At 40.6% G+C, this 16,738-nt stretch overlaps 1 protein-coding gene across 1 annotated transcript in view; it reads left to right on the top strand.

Annotated features, from left to right (window-relative positions):
* The first annotated feature begins 1,904 nt into the window (after positions 1 to 1,904).
* The window catches only part of ICOS (inducible T cell costimulator), a 78,213-nt gene continuing 63,379 nt past the window's right edge, over positions 1,905 to 16,738 (top strand). The window contains exons 1-3 of the mRNA XM_072741265.1: positions 1,905 to 2,109; positions 7,137 to 8,392; positions 8,995 to 9,371. The gene's annotated coding sequence lies outside the window, so the exon portion shown is untranslated. The remainder of the gene's footprint in view (positions 2,110 to 7,136; positions 8,393 to 8,994; positions 9,372 to 16,738) is intronic.

Here is a 16,738-nt window from a genome sequence, read left to right as displayed (position 1 = left end):
TTGCTCACTATAGTGCACATGCACTCTCTCTCCCTTTTTTCCAGCGGGTGCTAACAAACAAATGAGACAGCACATAGTGAGCATTCCATAAAGATTTTTCAAATAAAAATGAATGTGTCTTTCAAAATACAGTAATCACAATTACCTAGAAGGAGCTCCTACTATGTTGAAGACTGTACCTCTTGCTCTCTTGGACTTTGATTAGAAGCCATGAAGAAACACACAATTTAGGAGCCCCAGTGGATAGTGTGATACTATTTCTACTTCTTTAAATATCTTTAGAGAGATAATCCTTTTCCATATTTGATGGAAAATTTAAATGACAGAGAGGGCCTTAGACAGAGGACCTCTCAGGTTTCTTTCAGACGTCATTAGACAATGGACTACTTTGCATAAGGTTAATATCTCCTCTACTGCTACCTGAAATTCTACTATTAGCCATTGAGGTAAGCATTGCCCTTTCTACTCATTATCAATTTTGATTGTTTTGTTTTTTAAAAATATTTTATTTATTTATGAGAGAGAGAGAGAGAAAGAGAGAAGCAGGCTCCATGCAGGGAGCCCGATGTGGGACTCGATCCTGGGACCCTGGAATCACGCCCTGGGCCAAAGGCAGGTGCTCAACTGCTGAGCCACCCAGGGATCCCCACATTATCAATTTTGAAAAAAATATAATCTTGCTTTAAAAAGTTTCCCCTGTGGCAGAAGAAAAGGGCAAGAACGACTGTGACTTGGGCTTCCACTCAAAAAGGAGAAAGCAAGTGGGGGAGTTTCTGGGTACCAAATGAAAGCCTGTTCTGATCCCCATTTTCTTATGAGGATAGATCCTTTACCTGCAGTAATCAGAGAGAATCACTGTTCCCAAATCAGAGGAGCAACTTTTTCAGAGCATGTCAAGCTTCATCATTATTGTCAATTCTGGCACCAGGGTCCTAGGGAAGCCCAAAGATTCCACTCATCTAAATAAGGCTTAGTTCACCACGGAGAGGAAGGCTGGACACCATTACCCTTCTCTCTGGAACCACTGGTACCAGATAGGAATGTGGATGACAAAGGGAGCATGGTAGAGTGACTAGTGCTGCCTGAGTCAGCCTCTACTCCTACCAGTTCCCAGCACATATCTCTGCTCACCTCCCTTCTTCCAACATGGAACTCTCATTTCTGCCACTTTCTATTTCCCTATTCCTCAGCTCCAAATATCTCCAGCCCTCATTTTCACATCCAACAAGACTCATCTCAAATTCTGCATCCAGCATCAGATCCACTGACATTTCAAGCCCACGTTGATCTCTCCCCTTCTGTTTCATAGCTATACTTGGTTTCATCCCTAATAATTTCAAATGTGCATGTCTTTTCTCCCTAGATTCAGTGGGAACTCCTCCAAAATAGGAATCATCACAGCTTTAGGCACAAAGAAGATGCTCAAATAATGTATTGAAAAGTTGGGGAGCTAGGACACCTGGGACTGTCTTCTATGTAGAATCTGGCTGTGTTTTCTTGGTCTCAGTCTAATGTCTTGCTTATTTGATCAGCAGAACTATGTGTGGGTCAGTCTATCACTTGGCTGAAACCTTCAAGACTCTGGAATATGAACTCCAGCTGGCTACTCTACTTCACACATTTTGCTTTAATCTCAGTCCAGTCTTCCAATCTTTTTTTCTTTTATAATTTCTTTTGAGAAGGGAAAGGAGATGAATTCTCATTGTTACTCCCTTTCTCTCTTTTTTTTTAAACCGTAGGTTGTTGCTAAAACTGACTATAGTTTTACACTGAGGCTGAGCCTTCTTCCACCCTCACAGTGGATACCCAATTTACTTGAAACTGAACTTGCAAAATGTTGATGTCACTGTGCTATAATTGGAGCCAAGCCAGTTAAGAAGTTTAAGAGTTTATAAATTTAAGTTATTGTTTTGGGAGGTCTCAAAGCAAAAGAGAAAATGGTTTTCTCTGGAAAGTTACTTCGATTGCCTCGCTTCTCTTTTGCACCTGGTTAGATATGTGACTCAGGTGCCTTGGGGGCCTTGTTTTATTTATTTATTTTTTCTTATCTTAGGTCAATTTTATCCAGTCTGACCAGCAAGATGACATACCCTGTTGATGGAGAGGGAGGTAAGGTTTTTTTCCTTTCTCCTTTTTGTGACCTTGCCTGCAGGTTAGGATAGTAGTCTGTTATGGGTAGGTTTGCCAAATTCAGCTTGCCACCCCCAAACAAAAAAAACCCCACAAAACCCAAAAAACAGGATGTCTTATATTTGATCTGACAACCCTATCAGCAAGAAAGTTAATACACCTAATGAGGTGTGAATAAAACATTCTGGAGACCCTCCCCAGAAGTTTCTGGGCAGGAATAGCCTGAGGGTTGCTGCTGTTTCCATTCTAACACATTTTCTAATTTTCCTGTTCCCATTCCTGGGTGTGTGGGGGGCTGATACCCAGTGTTGCTAGGGGCTAATGGGTCCCACAAAGGGGACAGCCATTAATTTTCTAAATATTTTTCTTAGGAGATTTCAACCCCCTCTGGTCTATATGGTTAGAAGTCTGGCATTCAGACCCTTCTTGAAAATCTTTGCTTTCCAGGGTATACTCTAGTATAGCTATTCTTACATTTATTGTGTACAGTAATTATTTGGAGTATTTGGAAAAAAATACAGATTGAGGTGCCTCAGATCCAGAGTTTCTCATTTATAAAATTGGAAGCAAGATCTGGGGATTTAAATTCTCCAGTAAGTCTTTGGATCATATTTTTGGAAGCCCTGGTCTAACTGAGGAGCCTATCATCATAGACGATTAAGACTGGAGAAGGGATTTGGGAATTATTTTTACATTTTATAAGAAAATGAGGCTCAGAGACATTAGGTTTGATCAAGGCTGAGAATCAGGTCTCTAGATTTTCATATCAGGGCTGTGCAGTGGGTGACACTATGAAGCTTTCCACCCAGGGGCTGTCCTGCAATATCACCATTCCAGGCTACCCCAGAAAGTCTGCTTTTCTTCCCACCTCCACCCCAGCCACTTTGGGTGATCACTACCATTGTTTCTGGCCTGCTGTCAGCTGTATATCTTTTCTAGCTCTCCCTTAACTTTCCAGGACACTAGTGAGAGTTTCAGGTGATATAGCCTGTCCTCAGCAAACCTACAGAAGAATGCTGCAGAGGAAAACAGAAAGCAAACCACTGCCCAGAGTTTGCCAGCAATACCAGCAGTATGCTGAGAAAGCTTCCAGATTCTGCGGGAAGTCATATAACAACTCAGTGAAATGATATGTGCTCTTTTTTTATCACACACAATCAGGTTGCCATAGCAACCAGCAGTGTTTTAAAAACATGATATTAGTCCCACAAAAGAATATTATCTATTTGAACAAAAAGAGGAGACTCTCTCTGGGAGAAATTGTAGGAAATATGCTTCAGGAGACCATTTCAAATTTTAAAAAGAAATACAAAATGATTTCTCATGAACAGTACTTTTCCAAGGATGTTTCCTTTTTCTTCTTGCTTCACCTTGACAATACTTTAGTCCATGCAGTCATCCCACTTTAGCTTATTTTTTTCCAACCTGTTGAAAATGAGTCTTGCTTTTCCTTCAAGTTAACTTGAAATGCAGACAAAGTTTCTAGCTTCCTATAAACTTTTTTTTCCCCCCTGACACATCAAAGTTACCACTAACCATGACTGGACTTCGAAGACAGGAAGTTTGGATTTGTGAATGAAGAGCAGCATTCTTTAGTATTGCTCTCCTATTGAGAAAGCTGCCCGTGGTGGATATTGTTCATAAGGTCCTTATTCTGAGTGAAGAGGGAAAAGAAACCAACTATCATACTGCATAGGGGATACATTAGCTAAAGTGATTCTCACAGTGTCCCTGCAGAAGAGGTATTGCCATCATCCTCATTTTACAGATGAGAAAATTGAGGTTCATAAAGGTTTTATTACTTGCCCAAAGCCACATGCTAGTAAGTGGCAGAGTCAGGATCAGAAATGATGTTGAATTCCAAAGCCCACTTTCAAACAACCATACCTTAATTCTGGGGGTTACCTGCAAAAGGAAAGGGACAGAATGGCAAGTGAGTGGGGATTGAGAGGTAGGTGAGTAAAGCATGTATCCTGGGGGCTACAAATAAGTGTTAGAATGAGTAAATACTCTTTGGACGAATGTTGTAAAAGGTTTTTGGGAGTTGCTCATTATGAGATTAGCTGTAGCAGTTGAGTTTTAATCAGAGTGAGAGGAAAACAGGAAGTCGAAGACATTTAACAGTGGACCTGTAGTTTCAAGCCACAGTTGTAGCAGTAGCTAATTTCCCATTCACCAGCAATGAAGTTAAGTGTAGCGACACAGCTGGCTGGTTTCAGGTATTATAGCTTCTCGCTCGGAAGTGGGAGATGATGGGAACCATTCATTCATACAGCCCACGAGAAGAGTTGATCCTCATGCACCTGTAGTGTGCTCCCTGCAAAATGGGGTCAATTCTGCATTCAAAACAGGCTGGTAATAGAAAGTAATGACCAGTGCAAGTCAGTAGGACCTACATAGTAGATACCTACTATGTATCTCTATGACTCTTGGAATGGGGCTAGTTTGTGAAAGAATACTAATCAGCCTGGAACAGAAGGGGAGGTTGGGGGTGGGAGTAAAGAGAAAGGAGAGTCTCTGAGTTGAGGTTGAGGGATACTGGAAAATAGCAACAAGTCCCTTGAGAAAAACAACAGACAGAGGCCTAAGTGTCCCCTCCACCCCAAACCAGATGGCAAATGAAGTGGGCCAATAATCTGGGGCCAAAATTATAGTGCAAGGCCCAAAGCCACAGGCCACATGGAAGATTGAGAGAAGCTCAGGTCAGAACAAGGGCACTGTCTAGCCATGATTGTGATGGAGGTAGCTACATAATTTCTACCAGAAGTCAGTGTGTGCGAAAGCCTGAGCCCTGAAACAGAAAAAGACTTTTCTTGCCAGGAGTGATATTAAGGGCAATGGTTCCACTCTGGATGGATGGTGATGGAGGCAGGTGTGTGTGGTGTGGGAGTAGGCACTGCACAGAGGTGAAAGCTTGTTATGGAGAGCAGTGTTGGAGAGTATCACAAAGGAACTGCTAAGTGCTTTAAGCCTATACAAAGCTAAGTATCATGACTGTACTTGTGCCAATTTGAGTGTTTATAGTGTTTGTAATTTGTGCTTGAAGAGAAGGTTCAAGGAGGGCATGAGACATGTGTTCAAGATGTGAAGGGCTATTATATGAAAGAGGAATTAGATTTGCTGTATGGGCTTCCAGAGCATTCAATGCTAGTGTTCCACAAGGGCATAATGATAGAAAGGGAGATTAGCATGATTTTTCTTCCTATATGTAGACTTGGGTTCAGAGCCAGGCAGAGGACATTTTATTGGATCTTATTGCTCATTAGCTCAAGGCAGGGCCGCTGCATCCTCATCAACATTGGCTGGAGGGGAAGGGAAAGGATCAGGGCATTGGGTGGGGCAGGGGGTTGGGGAAATAGACCTGATCGAGGAACTATCTCCTGGCTGAGCAGACAACTCTCCTATGGACTGCATCTGAGACTTGTGATGGGTGCAGGCTTCATTCAGGCAGGTGTCACTCCCCATGGAAGCTAACTTGGCAGGTGAGTGCCATAGCACAATGTGATATGGTAGGAAATATCCAAAGCCAGATGGTCATTGCTGTTCTGGAGGGTCAGTTGGTTCACAGTAAGATTCCTACAGCCATTTGGAGCAGAGAGATCAAGATCCCAAGGCTAGGGGTAGAGGGCTAGGAAGGGTATCAGGGAGAACTGGCATGCTGGGCAGGCAAACTGGGGCCAGAGTGCAGTTGAACTTCATAAGTCAAGGAAGACCACATTCTTGTGGAATATTCTGCCTAGAAGAATGGCCATAGACTAGGTCTGGGATTAACCCTACACTGCTGAATGCTTTTCAGCACAGTTCCCCACGGCAATCACAGTCATGACGGATGGCGCTCAAAACGTCAATGATAATCCCAAGGTTTGTAGCCTCCTCTCCCTTTTCTAAGACCCAGCTCCAATGTTCCTTCCTCTGTAAAGCCTTCCTAAACCCTGGCTTCACCATCACCATACTAGTCCTTCCCCATTAGCTCTCACCTCTCTTCAGTATCAACACTTGTGTCTTCTCCAGATTGAGCTCAGAGGGAGCAGTGGGAGAGAGTCCTTCTTACATCTGTCTACCTCAACTTTATATGATTTCCACTTTTTCCAAATAACTTGCCCAGTATTTCATCACAACAAGTGGTGGAGATGGATTTGAGTTCAAGTCAGTTCAAGGTGTTCCTTTCTGCACCCTGGCACTGGCTTAGGAGGAGAACAAAGCTGCCTTTGTGAGCCTAGACAGACCTATGATCAATGTCATGGCTGCTCTAGAAGTGGAGTTCCCAGCTCCACCCTCAGAAATACATCTCTGTTGGTGTATTATATACACTGGGATCAAAGAAGTTTGGATGAATTTGACTTCTTATAATCATCCTAACACCTTTATTCAGTCACAGCTGAACTATCTCTAATTGGCTGCCTAGCCTTCAAATTTTTGCAAATCAGTTGTGTTTATGTCTAGTGAAACTGAAGAATTATTTTATAATCACACTCTCTGGAAAAAAATTCAATGGAAATGTTTAATAAAAAAGAACGTGGTAGAAACACAATTTAAATTCATGAATTGGAAAACATGTGGCAAAATTTTTATCCACGGAACTCTACAGTAGTCTGCGGCCATATGTGGAGATTTATAGTATTAAATTAGATAAATGCTGGTTTTTCTGTTTGCAGAACACAACAGAAACCTAATTGAAAACCACACAGCAATATCATAAGACCAAATGTGACGTCTCTTCAAGGTCAAAATGCACGTGCAATGAAAAGAAAATCCTTTGCTTTGTCCTTGAACAAAAAGACCTCTCTGTTAATATTTGTATTAAGTACTGCATGTTTCTAAGAAAGTAAACATAATCATCCACTGTAAGTCTAACTTATATGCAAAAATGATGATAGAGACAAATGTGTAATGTACAAGATTAGCCTAACTTTGCTTATATTCTGTTGTTTGAATGTTGTTCTGTGCATAGATTTACAAGTCTGTGTTTAGTCCCTTAAAAATAACAGTCACTGGTTCTTCCACAGAATCATGAAGATGAGTGCAGAAAAATTGCTTCATTCAAGAAAAGAGCATATCAACTTATTGTGGTCTGGAAATGAGAAGCTGGCTAAGGGTGACCTCCTGGGGTCATGTGGAGTGAAGAACCACATCTGTACTTTGGAGTCCTGTTCCCAAAGAAATGTTTATGGAGGCCCGAAAGGCAAATTGTCAAGGGCAAGGGGAGCTGGGAGGCCCAGGTTCTGCTCTTGGCTCTGCCCCAGCAGGTTTACAGTCGCTGGAAGCCATTTCAGGGTTCGGTGCTGTTTAATAGTCACCAGGATGCTCCAGCCCCAGCTGAACCCCTATCCCTAGAACTCATTCTTGTGCTGTTTTGTACTGATGTAATTTATGATGTAATTGTTGGTTAGCTCATGTAATAAAGTTTTCGTACATTAATATTCCTATCTCCCCAAATATATAATGAATTCTCTCAGGGATTTCTTTTACTGCATAGAGGCAGTGTGGAGCAGTGGTGAAAGTACACGCTCTGCTGCCAGGCAACTGGGCCAATCCTACTCAATACTGAATGTCCCTGTTTCCTCACTTAAAGAACAAGGTTGCACATTCAATGAGCTGGTATATATAAAGTGCTTAGAATAGTCCTGGCATAGGCTAAACACTATATTATGTAGTGATATACCTAGTACGTATGTTGCTACAGCGTGCTTTTATTATCTCTTTATGACCTTCAAAATATTTGGTGCAGTGCCTGGTACGGGACAGTTCTGTAGTTTTCCTGTTTGTTTTCTTTTACCTTTCCTTCCTTTCCCTTCAGCAAATATTTGTTAGGCAAATAAGATATATACTGGTTTAAATGGAGATGCTCATTTTAATGGCAATGTTGGGTGATTGTATTAACTATATCCATTAGTTAGTTCTTCTCCGATCTATCCTCTATGCTCCCTGCTTTGCTATGTGGGGAGAAGCTGACATGAATGGATCACATCACCTGCCTTCCTTGCTCTCTGGCTTTTAGCTAGTGGAAGGCATCAGAAGGTGATGGGGGTGACTGGGGTATTTCTTCCAGTCATCCCTGCTTTGACACAGCATCTAGGATAGAGTTGTGTCCTTCCTGGACTACAGCTCTGGTTGGGTGGTTCCTCTTTGTTTCTTGCTCTCACTGAACTCTGGTCACTATTTTTTTCCTTTTTTCTGTAAGCTCTAGGGAAAGTAAAGAATTTTTACTGTTGCTGGTTGCTGGGGATATCCGCTGTTTTCCCTTAACTCTGTCCGCAACTCTGTAAGTACTCCCTTTATTCTAGTTTCCTTAGCTGAACCATCAGAAGTGAATTTTCTTTAGTGCTAAGATCTTAACTGATACATCATATATCCTTGGAAATGTCCTTGTAGATCTCCATGGGAGTTGATCAGACTATCTCCAAGGTCCCTTTGGAGAGCTTATAGAACTAGCATTAGAATTCAGAGTAACCTTGATAAACTGCAGAGGCTTTCAGATACAAACAAGATGAATTTAAATTAAGAACAAGTGTAGAGAAGCACATTTGGGAGGAAAAATAAATGATTGAAATGTCAGGTGATAAATGCCTGGCTGTGTGTGAGTACATCAGCAAAAAGACTCAGGGATGAGTAAGCAGTACATGATGTTGCTCAAATTGAGTAAATCTGGGGGATATACACAGTGCATGATTTGTAGGAAGTGCAAGGCAATCCCCCAGAGTACCTTGTCACTGTACAAATCAGACCTGGGTGCTGTGATTTGATTTGGCTCAGTAACTTAAAAGAGAAACTTAAGAGAATAGAGACTCAAAGGCAGATTGGAGATGGAAAATGGCTTATACAAAGGTTAATTTCTTTTTTCTTCTTTCCTCCCTTTGTTAAAAGCCTGTAGGTAAAGAATTAAGGTGCAGTCCTCATTCATATGAAGGAACATCTCAAGTCCCTGTGCCCTGGATATGAACTATGTTGAACAAGTTGCAGCTTGGCTAATTTATGAGTATAACCTTAGACATAGATTGCAATGGTCAGGGATTTGAGTGTCATTAATGGGTTTGTCAGTGGTGATGGTAGGATCTTGAAACATTTTTTCACACTGCCAATTTTTTTCAACTGTAACAGACTGGACACTGAACAGTGACAGGCAAAGAGAAGGTTTTCAATGAATATCTCTAGTGGAATGAGTACCTGACTGAATACGAAAAAGGAGTTAAGCCATTGAATGAACCTAAGAGAAACCCTCAAACATTTGGAGAGAATTGGAGGTAAGAACCTGCAACCTTCTTTTTTTTTAAGATTTTATTTTTTTATTCATGAGAGACACAGAGAGAGAGGCAGAAACATAGGCAGAGGGAGAAGCAGGCTCTATGCAGGGAGCCCGACATGGGACTCGATCCTCAAACTGGGATCCTGCCCTGAGCCAAAGGCAGATGCTCAACCTCTGAGCCACCCAGGCGTCCCAACCTGGAACCTTCTACCCAGAAAATGATATAAGAATAAGTTGTATTCTGGAATTCTGCATTTTTAAAGAACAAGCCTCAAGCACAAAATTACACTAACAGATTCCTCAAGTGTCTGCAAGCAGACGTGTCTTATGGCACATGCCAGAGGAGGGGTTATGTAGAGCTGGGCGTGGGCAGAAACCTATATGCCTCCTTGGTGGATGACTTGGGGAGGAGTATGTCACTCACAGAGGGACAACCTAGGGCAATGTCTAGGTGTTTCCCAAATGCTGGTTTCAAAGGAAAATATTCAGCTATTTTAGAGGACCCCTTGAATAGATTTGCTTTACATTTTGATGTTAAACTCTTTCAGTCCTTTTGGGTGGTAAAGGCCTGAATATAGTGCTTATTCCTAAAGCATGTCTTTTAAATTGCTATCTTGGTTTCATGATTGGTTCAAAAGGTGAGATTGCAAAGGTAACAGCATCTAGGGAGGAAATACTGCTAAGTAACAAAGACAACTAGCTCTGAGTCCCAGAACCCCAGCACTAATTAGCTGCCAGTTTCATACAACTCATTTAACTTCTCCAGGTGTGAATTTTCTCAATATTGCCTATTTGAGGAATACATCTGTTCTGAAAACATTTTTATATACATTGCTGAAATGTAGTAGTGAAGGAAATGGTAGTTCCTTTGACCATCATAACTGCTCTAAGAAGTAGGTAGTGTCAGACTGGTCATGACTTATTTAGACAGGAAGGTCAAGGTTTAGGGATGTTAATTAACTTAGTTTAGCAACAGAGCCATATTAGGCCTAGACCTTCTTCTGGAATGTTTTTGTTGTTCAATCTGTTTTCAGCTTTATTTTATGGTGGTACTATTCCTGTGATATATTTGCAAAAGAATGTAAATGTTAATATGTTGTCTGGTAAGGTTTAAAACAAGTAAAATGTAGTAAACACAGGTTATTATTATTTTTTTTGTAAACACAGGTTATAATCACAGTATCTTCTTGCTAGAATGTTAATTTTTATTATTGAATGAAAGGAAAGTCATGTGATTTTTAAAGTAATGCTCTTCTTTCCCCCCTTTTCCCCCACCTCTAAACCTCAGAGCTGTGCTTTCTGGAAAGAACTCAATACATAAGCTCCACAACACATTAGGCTCTTAACAAATTAGACCGCACACTTGGAACAGTAAGAATGGGTTTGGTGAGGTGTGCTCATCAAGAGAGGAAAGGAGCACAATTCATTTCTGAATTGGTTATCGAATTCTTCTTGTAAGTGACACGATTGAAACTGCCAATTGGCTTTGCAACCTGCTGAGTCCATATTTCTACATCTGTGAAAGCTCAGCAAATGAGCTCTTCTCAGCAAAGCAAGAGGGTTTCACCAGCAAGAAATTTGATGAGGTGTTGCACCCTGTGGCCAACCATTTCTCAAGAGACCTCTTTCTGTTTCACCCTAATGAATTCCTTTATGATTGACAGGCAGCTTTACTCATTACTTAGATTTTCCTTAATGTTATCTCCTTAGCAAATCTGGTCACCACAATACTTTTTAAAAACACAGTCACATTACTATTATGGAATCATTCAACACTAGGGCCTGAAGTCATTCAGCTAAAGTCCCTTCTCTCATTCTGTTTTCCTATGTTGAACCTTTATCAGGTGAACCCAACCATCCTCTTCATTTCTGTTGAAATAATCCATCAGGAAGTTCACTTAGTGCTATTCATAATCTTAGGCTCCCTACACTACAAAATGATGACTTCAATGAGAAGATGTTATACTAAAAACTATGATAACAAAGATACTAATTTCCTTTGAGCAGGAAGATTAGTCTTGTCATTTTTAGCGTTTGGAGATGAACAGAAGCATTATTCTGTATTCCATAAAGGTAAGGCATTATGCAAAGGTCTATCAATGTTTCAGTAATAAAGAATAGGAGCTCATCCACTTAGACTCAGTTTTGGGGTAGTCTTTTTCTCTTTTGGTAACTACATCTTTCATAAAGATGTTCTGAGGAATAAAATGTATTTAATAGTTGTGTAGAGGGCAAAGAATATTAAGAAAAAATGTTATATGCTTAATTTTTTGGTTGTCTGGGTGTTTTCCTTCCTTCCAGACATTAAAAGTCTGTTTCAAAGACACACTTCTAATAACAGAACAGCTACAGCTACATGAATAAACACATTGTCCATCTAAGAAAACACCATTCAGACTGCTGAAAACAGAGCCAAGTTAAACAATAGGTGCATAGAACCAATAGAGTGGCATTTTGCCACTTAATGAATTACAAGAAACAGATGTGAGGTTTTTTTTTTTTTTTTTTTTTTTTTAAAGGGATGCATAGCTTGAACTTGGCCCATTTGTCAAGAATTAGCAAAAGGATTTCAGATTCAGGATTCAGAGAAAAGTCATGGATTCATTTGTGTGTGCACATGCATTTGATGATCCATCGTATGGTTTGATGGCTTTTCTCATTCAAAGATCCATGTATAATTGGAGATACTTCATGCTTTTGCTAGGCTAGGGTTGGGAAAATGAGGAATTTGTTTGGTACCACTTATTATCACTATATTATCCATAATATTATTAACCACACATAGAATTTACTAGTCATTTTCTTACGACATAGTGGGGTGGGAGTCTGTTGGTCCTAACAACAATTTCTAACTGGGAATTATAGCCTCCTTGCCATAAAAATCTACTGCTATCATAACCCCTGGTAGTCTGTTTAGCTTCAAGTCTCAGTATAAGAGAAGAAGATAGAGAGAGAAGGGAAGAGATGAGCACTGGTTAGTTTTATTGAGATTTAGCCATGCATTGAGATTTCCTGGAACAGCTTCTACCAGCAAAGCTACACTTGAAAAGTCTTCAGCCACCTTCTCATTGATTATGCATCTAGTCGAAGAACCTCAAATGGTCTCTGTCCAGCTGCAGAGTCAGCATTTTCTCCTGTTGCTGGCAGGTTGGCAGATAGGACTTTCTCAGACTGAGAATGGGGGGATGACTTCTGGGTCAATGGGGGTAAGCTTACATTCATTGTTATACCTATGAGTTTCCTGTTGACTGATAAAGAAACAGTAAGTGAAATGGTGATCATAAAGGCTGCTCTGTCCAAGAAACTTCAGGGAAAATGATGGTGAACTCATAACACTAAGAGAAGACTGACAAAGAACATGTAATTAACCTACAGGTTCTAGAGCAATCATGATTATATCCATTGAAAATGGCATTTCTGGGCAGCCCAGGTGGCTCAGCAGTTTAGCGCCGCCTTCAGCCCAGGGCATGATCCTGGAGACCAGGGATCGAGTCCCACATCGGGCTTCCTGCACGGAGCCTGCTTCTCCCTCTGCCTGTGTCTCTGCCTCTCTCTCTCTCTGTTTCTCTCATGAATAAATAAAGAAAATCTTAAAAAAAAAAAAAGGAAAATGGCATTTCTGTAATATTGGCGAGTGATATTTTTGTATTTGTGTGTGTTTAAGAAAAACCCATGAGAGTCTTCAGGGATAAAGATTTACAAATATTTAGTACTAGCTATGAACCAAAATGGTTTTAAATACTTAACATTGAATTATTTAATTTTCATATGATGAGGTAGGAACTATTATTACCTTCACTTGTAAGATCAGAATTGGAGCAGTGGCATCACAGAGACACCTAAGATCTGTGTGATTGCGTGGGCATTAAGGGAAAAGGGACTATTTCAGAGACAGGGGCAACTAATTTCAAATGACCTAACTAAGCTTGTGGAAGAGAATCTACACTAGGTAGTCTGAGGGCATTCCTATCCTTGTCCCAAAGTCAGAACCTATTTCTGATTTGTTAGATAAACTTGGATCCGTGACTTCTTTTCTTGTTGCTGTCTTTGAAATTTAGAGGCAGGAGGTTCTTGTTGGTCATTTAGCTTCTGCACAGCTTTTTCTTTGCATTCTTCTAGGAGTGGAGTGGATAGTCAAAACTGCTTCATTCTTTTTGCTTTGGGTTTAATGTACACAGAAACCAGTAAAATCATCTGTGCAGGGAGCTAAATACAGCTAGGACTTAAAACTTCAGTAAGAAAGACAACCTCATTAGGATTGATACTGAACTAAGACCTAGCATCACAACCCTGCCATTTGTGATGGAGTATTAAAATCATGTCTCTTTCCTCTTTTCTTTCTTTATACTTCATGTTCCAAGCCCCATTAAAACCATGTATTCTAAAATAAAGAAAGCAACAAAACAGAATTTGTGAGTAGTGAGTTGGTTCTTTGAGGCAGTGACTGTTAAATATTTGAAATGTGAAATCATGTCACTTTCAGATAAGAAGAGATGTAGAAGCTGTCGTTTGAAAGTGTGTCTTAGCCAGGAGAAGAGAACCCTCTGCAGCAACAGACAATCCAAACGGCTGCCATTCAGAAGGTGTCTGATGCCTTTCCTAGGGTTTATCCTGAACTTCCAGTAGGGAGGTGGTTATTATTCAGCTATTGTTTAAAATACAACAATAATTGTATAAAAGAGGAGACACTCAGGAGTACTTTTAGCACTATGAACTATAATGCAAAAAATAATGAAGACCTAGTACTCTTGAAAAGCAATTTTCAAATTCGGTTAACACCTGGGCATGCCTTGTTATAACACAGCTACCAAGGGTGAACTTCTCATTTCAAAACACAGCATCCCAGATTTCACAGTGGTCCTAAAGTGTCAAAACTGTTAATGCTTTTAGTTCCTGTAAAACCACATATATCAACTGTCTGCCTTCCAGGTCAGCTCTCTGGTGAAAATGATTGAATTCTTGCAGGCTAGATCTTTGGGATAATCTGAGGAAATGAATCTGGAAAAAGTATTATTAATGGCCTACTCTTAGATCACATTTTACTGATTTGAATGTTTTTCTTTTTTTCTGTATTCAAATTAGCACAATAAGATAAAAGAAGGGAGTTGTGTCAGTGCTTCATTAAGTATGCTGGTCATTTAGACAACTAGCTAGCTAGCAAGAAATATTCATAGAAGCTCCTGTATGCCATGCATCACTCTAGGTCCTTCAAGGATGCCTAATTCACAAGAAATACTTCATGAATAATCATTGAACTCCCCAGTATTTTGGTAAATTCCTACCGGAGATGCTTGTACATGGCAATCCAACACAACACCCTATGGATGTAGAGCAGCTATGAATCTTAGGGAGGGATAATGTATATTTCAGTTCATTTTCTTCATTTTAGTAACTCAATTTCAGATTTTGATTTATGACTACAAGCTTCATTCTGCTAGGCTAGTGGAAAGAAATATTAACCTCAGTCCTTCCTGGGGTTTCCCCATCTCTCCCCAGGATTGTGTCACACTTTTGGATCTTGTAATGTTAAGACACTGGGGTAAGCTGTCATCAGGTTCTCCCACACCTGTCCAATTCCATTGCTTCTGTCTTCTTCACCCTTTAGGAAGAGTGGCTCCCAGCCATCCTGTGCGCAGCCTGGGGTAGGGGTATCTTGGGTAAGGCTGTCCCTGGTCCCTTTGGCCTGTGTGTACTCTATAGTCATTCCCTTTCTTTTTTTTATTTCTATAAATTTATTTTTTATTGGTGTTCAATTTGCCAACATATAGAATAACACCCAGGGCTCATCCCGTCAAGTGCCCACCTCAGTGCCCATCACTCAGTCACCCCCACCCCCCGCCCTCCTCCCCTTCCACCACCCATAGTTCGTTTCCCAGAGTTAGGAGTCTTTCATGTTCTGTCTCCCTTTCTGATATTTCCCACTCATTTTTTCTTTTTTCCTCTTTATTCCCTTTCACTATTTTTTATATTCCCCAAATGAATGAGACCATATAATGTTTGTCTGTCCTTCTCCAATTGACTTATTTCACTCAGCATCATACCCTCCAGTTCCATCCACGTGGAAGCAAATGGTGGGTATTTGTCATTTCTAATGGCTGAGGAATATTCCATTGTATACATAGACCACAGCTTCTTTATCCATTCATCTTTTGATGGACCCCAAGGCTCCTTCCACAGTTTGGCTATTGTGGACATTCCCTTTCTTCTCTGCTGTCTTGCTGCTTTCCAGGTGGTGGCATCAGGGAGTGAAGTATTAGGTACCCACTACCCCCCCCCCCCCACCTACCTCTTTCTCCCCCTGACCCCTGGGGGAGTCTCTTAGGGTTGGGGGAAACCCTCTGTTCAGGCTCTTTTTTAAGCCTCTTTTCCCCTGAGGTCTTTTGTTAGAAAAAGGCAGAAAGACTAATGGGAGTAGTTCTGCCTTTTTCTCTGACACATTCCAATTGTTTAGGATTGGATGGTTCCAAAAAAATAGTGGGCAATAATCAAATCGCCTGTGGGATAACTGGAAAAGTAGGATACCTTTTGGGGGGGAATGGATACAGTTAGAAAGAAGAGAGATAACATTTTTCTAAAGTCATTTCTCCTCCTACTTAGTGAAGATAGCACTGATACTCTGAGTCAGTTGTTCTAAGAAAGATGGTTGGAGATCATACAGTTTTATCATTCAATTTTCTAAAGGATGGAACGTTTATAACATTTTCCCCAAATTGTCTAATCTACATTTAGTTCTATGACAAGAATGGAACTAAACCCAAGCCTTTGGGGTCCTTGTTTTTTGTGTTCTCCAGAATATTCTTATATATCACAAAAATTAGTTTATTCTAAGGAGAAGAACAAACTGAAAAAGCACATCTTCATCAATGCCAATACAACACTATTTTTGTGGGTTTCAAGACAAAACTCTTTGCCAATATAACTAACTGTTCCTGGCAGTTTATTTCCAGGAACTGAAGATGTCATCTAAGGACTTGGATTGCACACAGTGAATCACCATTATGTTCTCAGGCTCAGAAGTCCAGGCCAGCTGCATGGCCAGATGGCTCACTGGTCCCAGTGGGCCTATCCTGTTGGCCTGAGAACTAGAAGCAGAACTGAGAGGGAGAGGGAGAGGGAGAGAGAGAGAGAGAAATTATAGCCAGTGGCTGCTGCAGCTCCAGCTGTTGATATGATTCCAGATATGAACACAATGATGATCTGGCTGCCAAAAGAATAACACATATTCTGGCCAGAAAGAGAACTGCCAAGGATCTGATGATTTGCTTCAATAAATGTGTTGTGTCACAAGCATCCAGAAGACAAGTGAAGCTCAGTTGAATTCTTTCTTCAGTATTATTCAAAGGGATGCATTTAGTGATTTTTGTT

This window comes from Vulpes vulpes, chromosome 16, assembly GCF_048418805.1.
Source record: "Vulpes vulpes isolate BD-2025 chromosome 16, VulVul3, whole genome shotgun sequence".
NCBI classification, from domain to species: Eukaryota; Metazoa; Chordata; class Mammalia; order Carnivora; family Canidae; genus Vulpes; species Vulpes vulpes.
This window is presented reverse-complemented; position numbering and strand designations above follow the sequence as displayed.